The following is a 16,949-nucleotide window of genomic DNA, read 5'->3' as shown; positions in this document are numbered from 1 at the left end:
ATGCACTGTGATTCCAGGCAAATACCATTTTTGGACATTTTGATTTGCAAAACTGATTATACATTCACCACCAAAGTCTATAGAAAACCGACGGATAGAAATACCTTTTTACATTATACCAGTTTTCACACACGAAGTTTAAAGAATAACCTTCCCTACTCACAGTTTGTAAGACTTAAAAGGATATGCACCAATTTTGATGATTATACGCTACAAGCAAATACTCTTTCACGACGTTTCTTACAAAGGGGATATCCGAGTAAGTGCATTAAGAAATGTTTCGCTAAAGCAAGTATGCAAGACAGAGATGCTTTGCTGTCCAATCAGAGAGTGAGGAAAACACCAGATCTAGTTCGTACCCTACGGTACTCCCAATATGCCAGAGAATTTCAGAAGGTCATTCACAGAAATTGGCATTTCCTTGTCATCAAGCAGATGCAGCCATTACAGATTGGTTGTGTCCATCAACCAGCAGAGGGAGATAGAGAGCCCACTTTTTTCAGTGCCTCATACCAGCTTGCTCCACTGCCTCTCTTCAGTATTCTCTATCTCCCCTAGCAGAGTGGCTGCAGCTTCTTCGAGCTCCATCTAAAATCTGCCTGGAGGTTGCTCCTGTGCTTTTGCCAGTTGTTAGCAGGGGTGTTGGAGGCTATAGCAGCTTCACTTTAAAGGCACATAGGTTTGCCCTTTCCCTGCCTTACCCATACTTCCGTGGATGTGGACACATTGCTTAGCTTTCCCAGTCCTTCCCCACTAACAGTGGATGCAGGCACATAGGTTCGCCCTTTCCCTGCCTTTCCCACTCACCTGAGCCTCCGGAGTTCTATTTACCTCTGCTTTCCTCACAGCGTTAAAAAAAAAAAAAAAAAAAAAAAAAAAAAAAAAAAGGAACAGAGGTTTTTCCTTGCCTTTTTCTGTGGGACCGGAGCTGTGATACTCGGTCCAGTGAGGTAAGAGTGTTTTCTGACTCCTCCGGGGTGGGCCCGCGATCGGGGCGATTTTGGTGCGAACCACCATTTTGAATGTAACCGCCGTTTTCGGCGATGGCTGCGGATACAGTAAATCGCTGTTCCAAGTGTGGCAAGCGCAGATCAGCAGCGGGGCTCTGTAAATTGTGCTGTGCAGATGTTAGAGCTGGCCCGAGCATGGCGAGCGATGATTCTTCGCGCTCTGAGCTGGCAGCGGACGCCATTTTTAATTTACCACATGGCGCGACCTCCGCTGAGACGGAGAGTCCTGAGCCCGGGGGGAGGCCTCGGAGTGAGGCTGATATGGGAGCCGGCAGAGATCTGGGTGCCCAGGGTGAGTTTTTCTCCCCTGATTTTGTCTTATTAATGCATAAAGCATACATGCTTAAAAGAGCTCTCCCACAAAGCCCGGCATGGGCCTCTTCTAATGACCCCCCCCCCACCCCCGGTGGATTCTAGCCTGGGTATGCCCTCTGAGGCGTTATTCCCTGATCATTGGCAGAATATGAAGCGCAGAAGGGCTCATTCCCCTTCAGAGAGTGCTGCACCTCCATTTCCCCCCCCTCCCCCGTGGTCGGGCTGCGAGGATTCGGAGGACTCTGGCAGGCCTTCATGGTCTGAGGAGCCAGAGTCTGGTGCAGAAGTGACTCAGGATCTGGACGATCCCTCCGCGGTGAGGATTTTCCACCGTGATGAGCTGCCAGCGCTTATTTCTGATGCCCTGCAGGCTCTCTCTATTGAGGACCCTGCCAGTGGCACAGCCTCCTCTGTGAATCCTAGGATGGCTAGTACCACAAAGCCTGCTCGAGCCTTTCCTTTGCATGACTCCATCCAAGAGCTTATTTCTGCTCAATGGGCTGACCTCGAGGGACCTTTGAAAGTTTCCAGGGCTATGGGACAATTATACCCTCTGAGTGAGGAGCATATGGCTCGCTTTGCTATGTCTAAAGTGGATGCCCTAGTCACAGCTGTGACAAAGAGAACTACCCTCCCTGTTGAAGGAGGTGTTGCCCTGAAGGATATTCAAGACCGTAGACTGGAATCAGCAGTTAAACCCCTGATGGCGAACCTATGACACGCGTGTCAGTACTGACACGCGTAGCCATTTTCGATGACACGCGGCCGCATGTGGCCGCATACAGAGAAGCAGCGGCGTTCCTTGCTGACACCCGGGTGGATCGCCGATGCGCCCCCCCCCAAGGTGCAGCGCGACCTCCCCCCCCCAGTGAAATCACCCCCCCGGTGCATGTTTACCCGTGTGCGCTCCTATTGGCTCCCTCCGAGTCCTCCGCTCATTCCCTCCCTGCTGCTCCCTCTGCCCCGGCTCCTGCACGGCCATTTGACCTCACTTCCGGCCGGCGGAGCAGAGAGCAGCGGAATGCCGTGGGGGACGCATCTCTGAGGGCCCTGTGATCGCCATTACCAGCAACCACATAACCACAGCAACCATCATCCAATCTACTGTTCTGGGGTGTCGTGGATTTCTAATTGACCATCATTACTGAGGTAGGTGAGGGGGAGGCTGGGAGAGGCAAGGGCATGTGCTATGGGTGCCGTTTCCCGCCATTAGAAATAGCGGCAGCCATCTTAATTTACATAAGGTGGTCAGTTAGGCTAGTTAACCCCTAATTGCCTGCAGGGCTAACAGGCTATCTATAATTCTATCTTCTGTCACTGCCTCCCGATGGAGAACCCAAAAAATAAAAAACCAAGGTTAAGTAAAGGAAGTGGTAGTAGCAGTAGCCGACCCTTTCAAGAGACATGGACCGAGATGTATGGCATTATAGAAAAAAATGGCAGATCATTTTGCGTTCTATGTACTGAAACGGTAGTAAGCAGAACGTGGAATATAAATAGACATTTTGAAACTAATCATTCCCAGCTCTTGAAAAAAAGTGAGGATGAAAGGAAGGAATACATTTCCAGGCAGCTACACTTTTATAAGAGCCAATCTAATTCCATCCTTACATTTGTAAAAGGTTCTACAAATTTAACATCTGCAAGTTTGAGCATTGCTCACTCCATAGCTCAGCATGGAAAAGCACTCAGTGAGGGAGGATTTATTAAAGAAACTCTCCTAAATGTGCACCAGGTCTATTTCACGATATGCAGAATAAAGATGCAATTATTAAGAGAATATCTGAGTTACCAGGAAATTTGGAGTGCCTGGATCCGATTACCAGACACTTTTAGCACCCTGAAAAATATAGCAATGGCTTTACTCACAATTTTTCCCTCTACGTACTTTTGTGAAACCTTATTCTCAGCGTTAAATAATATCAAAACCAACAAAAGAAACAGATTGAAAGATGAAGTTAGTAGCGCTTGCTTGGGCTTGAAGTGTACAAAATACCAACCTTCAATTGAAGATTTAGCCAATGAAATTCAGCAACAAAAAAGTCACTAATAGGCAGATTAGTTAAAGAATTCCCCCTCCCCCTCACTTATCTTAGTTCACAGCACCCCACACAAGTTAAATAATACCAAGACCAACAAAAGAAACCGACTGACAGATGAACAAAGAAGTCACTAAGCAGGTAAGTTAAATAATTAGTTTTTGGTTTATTATATACAGTTATATATTACAATTATACATTTTTGTTATTTAAACTATAAGTATCGTGAAATTATGGGTTTTTTTTTCTCGAAGTGACACACCACCCGAGTTATGCTCGGTTTTTTGGCGAATTTTGACACACCAAGCTCAAAAGGTTGCCCATCACTGAGTTAAACGGTCATTTGAAATTGCAGGTCTCACTATTCGGGCGTCTGCATGCAGTTGTTATGCTGCTAGAGCCTGCCTGGCTTGGTTGCAACAGGCAGTGGAACAGCACGGTGATGGAGTGGAGCCCTTTTCAGATGTGGCTCCGCAGATGGAGTCGGCCTTGTTTTTCTTGATGACGCCCTTTATGATATTGTCAGAGCTTCGGCTAAACACATGGCAGTAGCAGTGGCGGCTCGCCGTCTTCTTTGGCTACGGCATTGGGCGGCGGACATGGTCTCTAAGCAAAGGTTGGTGAAGTTGCCCTTTCAAGGCCTTCTCTTGTTTGATGAGGAGTTGGAGAAAATTGTGAAGGGCCTGGGTGAGACTAAACCCCAGCGCTTGCCCGAAGATAGGCCTCGGCCTTCCTCTAAGGGTGCGGCGGTCCACTCCTCTTACAGACCTCGCTTCCGTGAAGCTCGAAGGTACTGCCCGGGGCGTTCTGCTGGGTTCACTTCTCGTGCCTGTTTTCAGCAGAGGAACTCCTTTCGCTCGGACAAACATTCCACAGCCACTGGCTCAAGGCCTGTAGTTCAGGGGCGACCCTCTCAATGATGGTGCGCCAGCCCTCTCCTCGAGTCCTGTCATCGGAGGACGTTTTTCCCTCTTTGCCGAGGAGTGGGCCAACATTTCCTCAGATCAGTGGGTCTTGGACCTGATCAGAGACGGTTACAGAATAGAATTCGACGCCCCTGTAAGAGACGTGTTTGTGGAGTCCCGATGCGGTTCTGCCGCCAAATGGGCGGCGGTAGAGGAGACTTTGCAACCTCTGATTCAGATAGGGGCCGTGTCCCCGGTACCTCCCGCCGAACACGGCTGCGGCCGCTACTCCATCTACCTTGTGGTGCTGCGAAAAGGAGGGTCTTTTCGCCCTATTCTGGACTTAAAAGAATTAAACAAGTCCCTGAGAGTGCGGCATTTTCACATGGAAACCCTGCGCTCCGTCATTGCGGCGGTACAGCCAGGAGAGTTTCTCATGTCTCTGGACCTGAAGGAAGCTTACTTGCACATTCCAATTTGGCCCCCACACCAGAAGTTTCTGAGGTTTGCGGTGATGGGAAAGCATTTCCAGTTCTGGGCCTTGCCTTTTGGCCTCGCCACAGCTCCCCGCACCTTTTCGAAGGTTATGGTGGTAGTAGCTGCCTTTCTAAGGCGAGAGGGTATTCGGATTCACCCGTACCTGGACAACTGGCTCATTCAAAGCAAACTCTGCTGCAGAGAGTCAGCATGTAACAGCCAAAGTGGTCTCAGTACTTCAATCTCTGGGCTGGGTCGTCAATTTGGCCAAAAGTCACCTGACCCCCTCGCACTCTCTAGAGTGCGAGGGCCAGGTTCGACACAGCCTCGGGGTATGTGTACCTACCCGAGCAAAGGCGGTGCAAACTTCAGAATCAGGTCCGTCTGCTCCTGAGGATGCCCCGCCCGCGTGCTTGGGACATTGTCCAGCTGCTTGGATCGATGACGGCCACCATGGAACTGGTGCCCTGGCCGAGAGCGCACCTGAGACCTCTACAGTATGCTCTACTCTACTCCAAAGATGGTCTCCAGTATCTCAGGATTACCAATGCAGACTCTCTTGGCTCTCTGCGGCCCGACTCAGCTTGGAGTGGTGGCTCTCAGACAGCATGCTGCGGCGAGGAATGCCGCTGGCGCTCCCCGATTGGTGCCTAGTGGTGACAGATGCCAGTCTGAAAGGCTGGGGCACACATTGCAAGGGGAAACATGGCCAGGGTTTATGGAGTCGGAGTCGGAGTGGTCCATCAACCGCCTAGAGTTGAAAGCGGTGTTTCAGGCGCTTCTGGCCTTTCAAGTGACCCTGGAAGGATTGGCTGTCAGAGTGATGTCGGACAACACGACAGCAGTGGCCTACATAAATCGATAAGGCGGCTCTCAGTGCAGAGCTCTAACCGCGCAGGCCGAACCAATTTGCCACTGGGCCGAGCTGCATCTACAGTTTGTGTCGGCAGCAGCTCACATTGCAGGTCAGAGCAACGTGCAAGCCGATTATCTAAGCAGGCATCAGATCGATCCAGCGGAGTGGGAACTTGCAGACGAAGTGTTCCTGCAGATATGTGCCAAGTGGGGCAAGCCCGTGATGGATCTAATGGCGACAAGCTCCAATGCCAAAGTCCCGTGCTTCTTCAGCAGACGGAGAGATCCTCGCGCGGTGGGGTTGGATGCCTTGGCTCAACCTTGGCCTCCGGGCCTACTGTATGTGTTCTCTCTGTGGCCCTTGATAGGGCGAGTGCTCCTGCGGATTTGGCTGCATCCAGGAGAAGTGGTTCTCGTTGCCCTGGATTGGCCCAGGAGACCTTGGTATGCGGACCTCTGACAGATGCTCGTAGAGGATCCCCTTCAGTTACCTCTGGTTCCCAACCTGTTGTCACAGGGTCCGGTGACCATGGAGGACGCCGGCTGATTTGGTCGTATGGCCTGGCGATTGAGAGGGCGCAATTGAGAGGCAGAGGCTATTCCAATAAAGTAATTACCACTCTCCTGCAAGCCCGCAAGCGTTCCACTTCCGTGGCTTATGCCAGGATTTGGCGCCAGTTTGAAGTCTGGTGTGCTTCAGGAGAGATCACACCCCTGCTGGTTCCTGTCTCGCCGATTCTGGACTTTTTGCAGGATGGTGTACAAAAAGGCTTGGCCTATAATTCCCTGCGGGTGCAAGTGGCAGCATTGGCCTCCCTGCATGGCAAGGTTGAAGGCGTGTCTTTAGCTGCTCATCCGGATGTGGCACGGTTTCTTAGAGGGGTGCTTCGGCTCCGTCCTCCCGTGCGTGCACCTTGTCCAGCTTGGAACCTGGGGCTAGTGCTGAAGGCCCTTCAGGGTGCTCCCTTTGAACCGCTTCGGCGTGCTTCAGAGAAACATTTGACACTGAAGGCCGTCTTGTTAGTGGCCATTACTTCGGCGAGACAGGTGTCAGAGCTTCAGGCGCTGTCCTGTAGAGACCCTTTTCTGCAGTTTTCAGAGTCCGGGGTCATGGTTCGGACCGTGCTTTCCTTCTTGCCTAAGGTGGTTTCAGCGTTTCACCTAAACCAACCTATTTTCTTGCCCTCCTTTGTCAAGGAGGAGTTTCCAGAATCTTTTGGGCAATTGCACCTGTTGGACCTGCGCAGGACTCTGCTGCAGTATCTGCGAGTTACTAACTCTTTCAGGACCTCTGATCATCTGTTTTGTTTTGCTATCAGGTCCTCGCAGAGGGTCTCCAACTTCTAAAGCCACTATTGCCCGCTGGCTTAAAGAATCTATCTTTTCAGCTTATTTGCTTGCCGGCCGGCCTCCACCTGATGCCTTTAAGGCGCATTCCACTAGAGGAATTTCCTCTTCTTGGGCTGAAACTGGAGCACTCTCTCTTCAAGAGATTTGTAGTGCAGCAACATGGGCTTCTAAGCTCTCTTTTGCCCGACATTACAGGCTGGATGTGGCTGCCAGGAGGGACGCACATTTTGGAGCGCAAGTGCTGGCGCGTGGTGTTGCTTGTTCCCACCCTATCTAGGGATTGCTTTGATACATCCCATCTGTAATGGCTGCATCTGCTTGATGACAAGGAAGGGAAAATTAGGTTCTTACCGTGATAATTTTCTTTCCTTTAGTCATAGCAGATGCAGCCATGATCCCTCCCTGTCTGATGCTGTCTAATGTAAATCTATTTCAGGTTCTGTTTGTGTTTCCTGGAGTTTCCGTCCTTGGGAGAAAGTCAGAAAACAGTCTTCAGGATTCTTGTTCAATTAAAGGAGGATGACTTAATTTCCTCCAGTTTCATGTTTTGGAGGATGAGTTTATGCCCTCCGGGAGGATGTTTCATTCCCTCCATTCTGAGTTAATGCCCTTTGCTGTAGGGCCATCGTTCACTGTGAGGAAAGCTCATGTTATTCCCATTGCGGTTCGCCATACTGCTTTGGAAGCTTCAAATACTGAAGAGAGGCAGTGGAGCAAGCTGGTATGAGGCACTGAAAAAAGTATGCTCTCTATCTCCCTCTGCTGGTTGATGGACATAACCCATCTGTAATGGCTGCATCTGCTATGACTAAAGGAAAGAAAATTATCACGGTAAGAACCTAATTTTCCCATTCTAGAGACCCATCCCTGCTTTAAGGACATTAGACCTACAATAGCATTCTCAAGAGGTAAGAATTTGAAAGACAAGCTAGTGCCTTCAACTCTTCCAGACAGAGACTCAGTAGAACCAACAATAATAGGACATAGAATATGTGGCAGATGTTCAGTCTGCACCCACGCAATTGTTACAAACAATTTCACACATCCTACCACCAAAATAAGGTATCCATTAAGGAGTCATACCAACTGCAATTCGGTAGGAATTATTTACATCATCAGATACCCCTGCGATCTCTTATACGTAGGTAAAACTAAACGGATAATAAAGACTAGAATAATAGAACACAGAATCTGTATAAATAGAAATATCGAGACAGCTTCTTTAGTAACTCATTGGAATACCTTGCATCATTAATTAAGAGATCTACAGTTTTTGGTTTGTAAACAAATAATCCCCAAATGGAGAGGGGGCAACATTGACAGTCTCCTGCTACAAGAGGAACAACGTTTGATTTTTGAATTAGACACTGTACACCCTAAAGGGCTTAACACAGATCTAGATTTAACAGTATTCTTGTGACCGTTTGGTGGATAACTGAGAGGCATATTTTCAAAGCACTTTGGGAGGCTAAGTTCCATAGGTTTCTATGGAACTTTGGGAGGCTAAGTGCTTTGAAAATGAGCCCGTGAGTCTTTAAAGCAGATCTATTCATTGATAATTTGGCTAACAATGGTAGCAGTAATGATATTTTTGTCTCATAATGCCACGCAAATAATGACAATTGATGCCTTTTTTCCATTTTTTTTGTTATTAAAAAGTCTACAATAGAAAAATTGTAATTTACAATAGAATAATTATAATCTGATTTATTATGATTTTTTAACATTAGAATTTGGGTTAGAAATGTTGTTTTTGTGCATTAAAATATTTAGTTGGTCTTAGCTCTCATCACATTTATTTCTTTTTTTAATTTTTCGGTTTTAATATTCCCCCTTTGTCATTTTTTAAAATTTATTATTTTTTATTATTTTCTCTACTAATACCACATATATTTTATTTTTTGATTATTTTTATTTTTACCAACGATTATTTAAAATAGATTGCTTGGGATTTCTAATGGAACATATATAACAATTTTCTCAAAGAACACTAATATACTCAATACTGCCTCTGCTGGACTAAAGAGGCCATTACACTGATTTTCAATCTCACAGGTGACAATGCTCTCACAATTAGTAACTTCAGTATTTAAAAGACACATGATCCGTTGGCTAGGTTTCATGCTTCGAGAACAGTGACTCTCACACTCTCATCAAGAAGCTCAGAAGTTTTCTTTCTCCATTCTCCTAAGGTATGAGTTTGTTACTACAAATGTTGCTTGCTTTAAAAAAGCTTTCAAGAGTGGATGTTTTGGTTTTGCTTTCAGGTACAACAGTGGTTGTGCTTAAGTCTGTAAGCTTGTTAGGTAAGGATTTTCTGGTTTTAATTTTCATTAGGGCTGGGATTAGTATATGCTACAGTGCCTACAATAGAATCCACTCAGATCAATATGATTGTTCCATATCATCATGCTGATCAATCCATAGACTGGTGGGTTGTGTCCATCTACCAGCAGGTGGAGATAGAGAGCAAAGCTTTTGCCTCCCTATATGTGGTCATGTGCTGCCGGAAACTCCTCAGTATTAGGGTTACCATTTTGTGTCCTCTGAAAAAGAGGACACATGTCACGCCCCGCCCCTGCCACACCCCCTTCAGGTCCGGGTTCCGCCCCTATTCCCCCCCCCCCCCCCCCGTCACATAGTCCCCTCCCCCCCATCACATACCCCCCCCCCCTCACTTACTGTCTAGCCCTGGTGGTCTAGTAGCGTCTTCTCTTCGGGGCAGGAAAGAGCCCCCTCTTTCCTGCCCGGAGCGCTGCCTGCCCTTGCCTGCTGCATCCTCCTCGGTATGGCTGGGGATTCAAAATGGCCACCGAGAGTTGAAGCGGCCTCGCGAGAGTTCAACTCTCGGCGGCCATTTTGAATCCCCAGCCAGACCGAGAAGGATGATAGACAGGGGAGGCAGCGCTCCGGGCAGGAAAGAGGGGGCTCTTTCCTGCCCCGAAGACGTCACTAGACCACCAGGGAACATGGTAAGGAAGGGGAGGGGACGGGAGACCAGGTCACCAGACCCACGGCGCCGATCGCCCGCCCACACGCCCACCGCACGCACGCGCCTGCCCGCACCCGCGCCCACGTTTGTCCAGAAATCCGGACAAACGTGGGCAGGGGCAAAATCCGCCGGACGCCCCGGACATGCCCTCAAAAAGAGGACATGTCCGGGGAAATCCGGACGTATGGTAACCCTACTCAGTATGTTCTCTATCTCAGCAGGTGGTGGTCACACACAGCAGCAGCTCTGGCTAGGTCTCCAAGCCTAATTTTTAGGTTTTGTTGAGTACCTGGGGTTGAGGGCTCTTCTTGAGCAAGTGCAAACCTGGTGGCGCCAGGTCCCTCCTTTTCTCCCCCCTCCCGCTGGCTCCGTTAAAAAAAAAAAAAAAAAATTTTTGAACGTCCTTAAGGGCGTTTATTTCGACGTTTATTTAAACGTTTATTGCAGCTACTCACTGGGACACCAGGTCGTTACAGCTCGGAGCGAGAAGCAGGTAATTTTTACCTTTTTATAGCGGGCAGGGGGTTCCCCGATCGATCTCCACGTGGCCTATGGCGTCGGAGGGCGAGGGCGCGAAGAATCGCTCCCCGGACCGCGTGTGCGCTTCTAGCAATATGATTGATATCAATATGATTGATAATTGTGATTTTCCTATATGGTTTCTTAAGCCTTAATCATAGTAGTGCTAGCTAAGGATCCCTCGATGCTACTCTAAGCAGGTTTTGAGACCTGTATCTCTGACATTGTTCAACTCAAAACTGCTTTAGAATTGATCTTCACAATCGCTTTAAATTTATTTGTTTTCAGGTAGATTTTTTCCTTAGTTGTTTTTAACTTAATTCGGTTTGATTTTACAATCGTCTTTCATTCCCTTCTCTAGGTGTTGTTAGAGAAATCAGGTGTTTGCACAAGACTCTCCTTATGAGAACCAATAGCTCTTTGCCATACAGGTACTCTCCACAACATAAATCACTTAGGGGAGTTTATCATATATATACAAAATTGTTTTTAACACATTATAGGGTTTAATCAAAACAGAGACATCCAGTTCAATAAGTATTATTTTTGTATTGTCGATGTATTTGCATGTCAAAGATATGAACACGTATATGGATTTTTTACATACCTTTTAAAGAACATATGTGCAATTTGGAATTATCAGTTTTTAATAATAATAAATTAATTTCACATCATTATTGTGTTTGCATGTTCATGATTGTCAATGTATTTGTATGTCACAGATATGTTTACATACCTTTTAAAAGAGTAAATGTGTAATTTGAAGTTATCATTATGTTTTATTATTTTTAATAATATTAATAGGAAATTATTATTTACGCATTGTCAATGTATTTGCATGTTCCTGATCGTGTCTGGTTTAATTCTGTCACTGTTTTTGATTTTTATTGCTGCAAAATGTGTAATTTGAAGTTACTAGGAAAAAATGCCCGTTTCTGAGCGGAATGAAACGGGCGCTAGCAAGGGGCCCCCTCCCTCCGTCCGTCGAAGCTACTTGCCTTGTTCGCTGTGGGCCGTTTCGGCCCTCGAGTGTCAATAGCTCCGCCCTCGACATCATGACGTTTGACGCGTCATGACGTTTTGATGCGAGGGCGGTGCAGACACTCCAGGGCACACCGGATATCTCGGGCGCCTCAACTTCCGTGGAGGCTTCAGAACGTTGGGGTTGCCTTTTATATATATAGATTATTATGCCTTATATTAATAAGAAATTATTTTTATGATATTAATAAATTATTATTTTTGCATTGTTAATGTATTTGCATGTTCATGATCGTGTCTGGTTTAATTCTGTCACTGTTGTTGATTTTTATTATTGCGAAATGTGTAATTTGAAATTATTATTATGCCTTAATAAGAAATTATTTTTATGATATTAATAAATTATTATTTTTGCATTGTTAATGTATTTGCATGTTCATGATTGTGTCTGTTTTTATTCTGTCACTGTTTTTGGTTCATCTTGTTGCAAAATCTATGGTCCTCATCAAGTGTTTATGATACTTATTGAATGGAAGAGAGACGTTTAAGATAATTTTAAAATACAATTTATTGTATTAGTAATATCATTCTTTAATACATTTTTTAATGTTGTTTCCATGTTTTATAAATCGGTACACACATCTTGTTAGGGTATTTGGTTTGTGTCGTAATTATAATTATTTTTGAGATTATGCTTTTATTCATTTTTGAGATTATGCTTTTAGACTATTTGTAATGTATCCATTTTTATTATTGCTTTGAGTTAATATAATTTATTGTATATTATTTTGTGGACTCCTGAGGCAGGCCTGAACGGCCGAAACACGACTCGTGTCGAGTCCAGTTTTTTAAGAATAAACTCTTGCTGTGAACTTTTTTCTGAGTCCAGTAGAAGTTTGTTTGGCGTCATCCATCTTGTCACCTTCGCTGTGTTCTTTTCTTGGTTTTTCCATTGCAGAGGTCCGCTTTCTTCTGTGTTTGCCCTTGTCTCCTGTTACCCACCAATCCTATGGCACCTTTTCTTGCCGTAGCCTCTTGGTGGCTGGCGAGAAGCTTCTCCATTGCTGGAGTTTGAATTACTCTCTGCTCCTCTTGTGGCTACTTGGCACCTTGGGGGTCTTTTCTCCACAGTGTGGCTATTGACTCTCTTTCTTTTTGTCTCCTTTTGTTCTCTTGGCGCTGTTTTTTCATCCCCAAGTCCAGAGCGAGGTGGTTGAGGAGTGTTGTTTCTACGGTTGTACCCTGGTATGCTGCTGCCCTTTTTTTTCATGGCTCTCCTGGAGAGACTAGCGCTCCAGTTAGTTGGTTCTCTCGACTCTGGAGTCTCTTCTTGTTCTGTGGAGTTTGATTCTCTCACTAGGCGTGGGTCTGGGTGGTTCCTGGGCCTTGTTTCCTTTCTTCTATGAAGTGTGGCGCACTGTGTGGGGTTGCATACTCCTAGTACTTGTTAGGGTCGCTTCATCCGACCATACTGGACTCAAGACAGGGGTATGTAATTTTTCTTTTGTTCAGGGTGTTTGTTTTGTTTTTTTGTTTTGTTTTGTTACATTACATTTGTACCCCGCGCTTTCCCACTCATGGCAGGCTCAATGCGGCTTACATGGGGCAATGGAGGGTTAAGTGACTTGCCCAGAGTCACAAGGAGCTGCCTGTGCCTGAAGTGGGAATCGAACTCAGTTACTCAGTTCCCCAGGACCAAAGTCCACCACCCTAACCACTAGGCCACTCCTCCACGTCCTACGGCTTCAGTTCCTTTTCTAGTGTCTAACTCTGTTCCATTTTGGTAGCCTGGTGGTTCGGATATTCGAATCCTTTTCTGCTGATCAGTTTTTTTGCTTTGTGTATAGCTTTGTTGATTTTTCAACCTTCTGCTTTCTTCTTTTCTCCCCCCCTCTTTGGGAAACTGCTTTGCTACATCCCATTAGTCTGGACTGGTCTGGTATAGATGACAAGGAAGGGAAACTGCTTTGCTACATCCCATTAGTCTGGACTGGTCTGGTATAGATGACAAGGAAGGAAAAATTATGTTCTTACCTGATAATTTTCTTTCCTTTAATCATACCAGACTAGTCAAGATGCTCTCCCTGGCTAATGTCTGTCAGAGTGTTGTTTCCTTTAGGTATCCCTGGCTGTTCCATGCTGGGATGTCCTACAGCACTGCCTACTTCATCTTCTCTATTCAGTCTCCTGCCACTTGTTGTTGTGCCAGCTCTTTAAGACTCCTGTTACTTGGCATCACGGAGTTCTTTCCCCTGATTCAGGGGTAGATCTGTATGTGCTTGAGCAAGCTCAGTATGGACCATTCCCTTCCGCTTACTTTACTGTTAGAGGAGGTTGCAGTTGCCTTTGGCCAAGCAGGAACAGTGAGGTTCTGCATATTGGCTCCAAGAGTTTGCCTGTTTGGTATTAACTGTGTTTTCTCCGAGGACAAGCAGGCTGCTTGTTCTCACTGATGGGTGACGTCCACGGCAGCCCCTCCAATCGGAATCTTCACTAGCAAAGTCCTTTGCTAGCCCTCGCGCGCACCGCGCATGCGTGGCCGTCTTCCCGCCCGAAACCGGCTCGAGCCGGCCAGTCTTCTTTTGTCCGCACTCGGTACGGTCGTGTTTTCGCCGTGTCGAGCCCCGGAAAGTCGACCTCGCGCGTCCTTTTCTTTGGCGTGTTATTTTTTTCTTCGGAAAATCCTTAAAAACTGTCGGGAAGTACTCCGGAAGCCCCCCGGGCTTCGTTTGCCCCTTCCCGTATTTTTCAGTCTTTGCCCCGGTAAGTTTTCTTTCGTCGTCGGGGTAGGCCTCTTTTCGGCCTCGGTCGAGATTTTCTCCCTAAAACTTTTTGGTGCTCAAATTCGTCATTTCGGATTTTGATTTCGCCGGCGTGATTTTTCCGCCCATGACATCGAAGCCTTCCAGCGGCTTCAAGAAGTGCACCCAGTGCGCCCGGATCATCTCGCTCACTGACAGACACGCGTCGTGTCTTCGGTGTCTGGGGGCCGAGCACCGCCCTCAGGCCTGTAGTCTGTGTTCCCTTTTGCAAAAGCGGACTCAGGTAGCAAGATTGGCCCAGTGGAACGTTTTGTTCTCGGGCTCTTCGTCGGCATCGGCACCGAGGGTATCGAGTGCATCGACGTCGTCAGCGTCCAGAGCTTCATCCTCGGCCGCCAGTGCATCGAGTGCATCGAGGCATCGGCGCCGGGACATCGGATAGCTGCATCGACGTCGGTGGTACCGGGACCCCGTCTGCTGATGTCGTCGGACGGTGGTGCATCGTCGGGAGTGCAGGTGAGGGCTGTCCATTCCCCTGCTGGTGGCGGTGAGCCTTCGGGTGGGTCTCCTCCTACCCTGAGGGCTCCTGCGGTACAGCCCCCCGAGACCGACCTCCTTCGGCCTCGGCCGCGAGGAAGCGACGGCTGGATTCTACGTCCTCCTCGTCGGTGCCGGGGAGCTCCGGTGACATGCTTCGGAAGAAGTCGAAGAAGCATCGACACCGGTCTCCTCCCCGCGTCGGCACCGAGAGCTCTGGGTCGCCGAGGGAGTCGGCACCCAGCAGGCATTGGCACCGAGAGGACCGCTCACCCTCTGTTCAGGAGGTGTCGATGCGCTCCACTCTGGACAGCCCGGAACAGCCTCTTCGCCCGGAACAGGTTCTGACGTCGACGCCTGCATCGACCTCTCTGCCTTTCTCTGCAGCCGCTCTGAACGAGAGCCTCCGGGCCGTTCTCCCAGAGATTCTGGGAGAGCTGTTGCGCCCTACCCCTCCGGTACCGGCGGTGCTTGCGCCTCCGGTACCGTCGAGCGTGGCGCCGGCTGGCCCATCGCCCGGGGTGAGGTCCCCGACGTCGGTACCGCGTGCGGTGCCGACTGCGGCCATCTCCCAGGAGGGCTCCCCGACTACGTCGGCGGAGGGAGCTTCACCGATGTGGGCGAGGGAGTCTACCTCTCGACGCCCCCATCGTGGACGGGGCTCCACGGAGTCGAGCCGGGCGAGGTTGCAGACACAGGTTCGTGAACTTGTGTCTGACATCGAAGGTGAGGCCTCGTGGGAGGAAGAGGAGGACCCCAGATATTTCTCTGACGAGGAGTCTGAGGGTCTTCCTTCTGATCCCACTCCCTCCCCTGAAAGACAGCTTTCTCCTCCTGAGAGTCTGTCTTTCGCTTCCTTTGTCCGGGAGATGTCTACGGCCATCCCCTTCCTGGTGGTTGTGGAGGACGAGCCCAGGGCTGAAATGTTTGAGCTCCTGGACTATCCTTCTCCACCTAAGGAAGCGTCCACTGTTCCCCTGCACCATGTCCTAAAAAAGACATTGCTGGCGAACTGGACAAAACCATTAACTAATCCCCACATCCCCAAGAAAATTGAGTCCCAGTACCGAATCCATGGGGACCCAGAGCTGATGCGCACTCAGTTGCCTCACGACTCTGGAGTTGTGGATTTGGCCCTAAAGAAGGCTAAGAGTTCTAGGGAGCAGCTTCGGCGCCCCCGGGCAAAGACCCTAGGACCTTAGACTCCTTTGGGAAGAAGGCCTACCATTCTTCTATGCTCGTGGCCAAAATCCAGTCTTACCAGCTCTACACGAGCATACACATGCGGAACAATGTGCGGCAGTTGGCGGGCTTGGTTGATGCTCTCCCCCCCGAGCAAGCCAAGCCTTTTCAGGAGGTGGTCAGGCAGCTGAAGGCGTGCAGAAAATTCCTGGCCAGAGGGGTGTATGACACCTTTGATGTTGCGTCCAGGGCCGCTGCTCAAGGTGTGATGCGCAGGCTCTCATGGCTGCGTGCCGCCGACCTGGAGAATAGACTCCAGCAGCGGATTGCGGACTCGCCTTGCTGTGCGAACAACATTTTTGGAGAGAAAGTCGAACAGGTGGTAGAGCATCTCCACCAGCGGGACACCGCATTCGACAAGTTCTCCCGCCGGCAGCCTTCAGCATCTACCTCTACAGGTGGAAGATTTTTCGGGGGAAGGAAGACTGTTCCCTATGCTTCTGGCAAGCGTAGGTACAATCCTCCTTCTCGACAGCCTGCGGCCCAGGCTAATCCCCAGCGCGCTCGCTCTCGTCAGCAGCGTGCGCCTCAGCAAGGCCCCTCGGCTCCCCAGCAAAAGCAAGGGGCGAGCTTTTGACTGGCTCCAGCAGAGCATAGCCGAAGTCCAAGTGTCAGTGCCGGGCGACCTGCCAGTCGGAGGGAGGTTGAAAGCTTTTCACCAAAGGTGGCCTCTCATAACCTCCGATCAGTGGGTTCTTCAAATAGTCCGGCAAGGATACACCCTCAATTTGGCTTCAAAACCTCCAAATTGTCCACCGGGAGCTCAGTCTTACAGCTTCCAACACAAGCAGGTACTTGCAGAGGAACTCTCCGCCCTTCTCAGCGCCAATGCGGTCGAGCCCGTGCCATCCGGGCAGGAAGGGCTGGGATTCTATTCCAGGTACTTCCTTGTGGAAAAGAAAACAGGGGGGATGCGTCCCATCCTAGACCTAAGGGCCCTGAACAAATATCTCGTAAAAGAAAAG

The 16,949-nt window shown here is 48.7% G+C and overlaps 1 protein-coding gene across 1 annotated transcript in view; it reads left to right on the top strand.

Annotated features, from left to right (window-relative positions):
• The window catches only part of UBR3 (ubiquitin protein ligase E3 component n-recognin 3), a 686,242-nt gene that overhangs the window by 22,190 nt on the left and 647,103 nt on the right, over positions 1-16,949 (top strand).

The sequence above is a fragment of the Microcaecilia unicolor genome, chromosome 7 (genome assembly GCF_901765095.1).
Source record: "Microcaecilia unicolor chromosome 7, aMicUni1.1, whole genome shotgun sequence".
NCBI classification, from domain to species: Eukaryota; Metazoa; Chordata; class Amphibia; order Gymnophiona; family Siphonopidae; genus Microcaecilia; species Microcaecilia unicolor.
The sequence above is the reverse complement of the archived record's forward strand: the minus strand, read 5'-3'. Positions and strand labels throughout refer to the sequence as shown.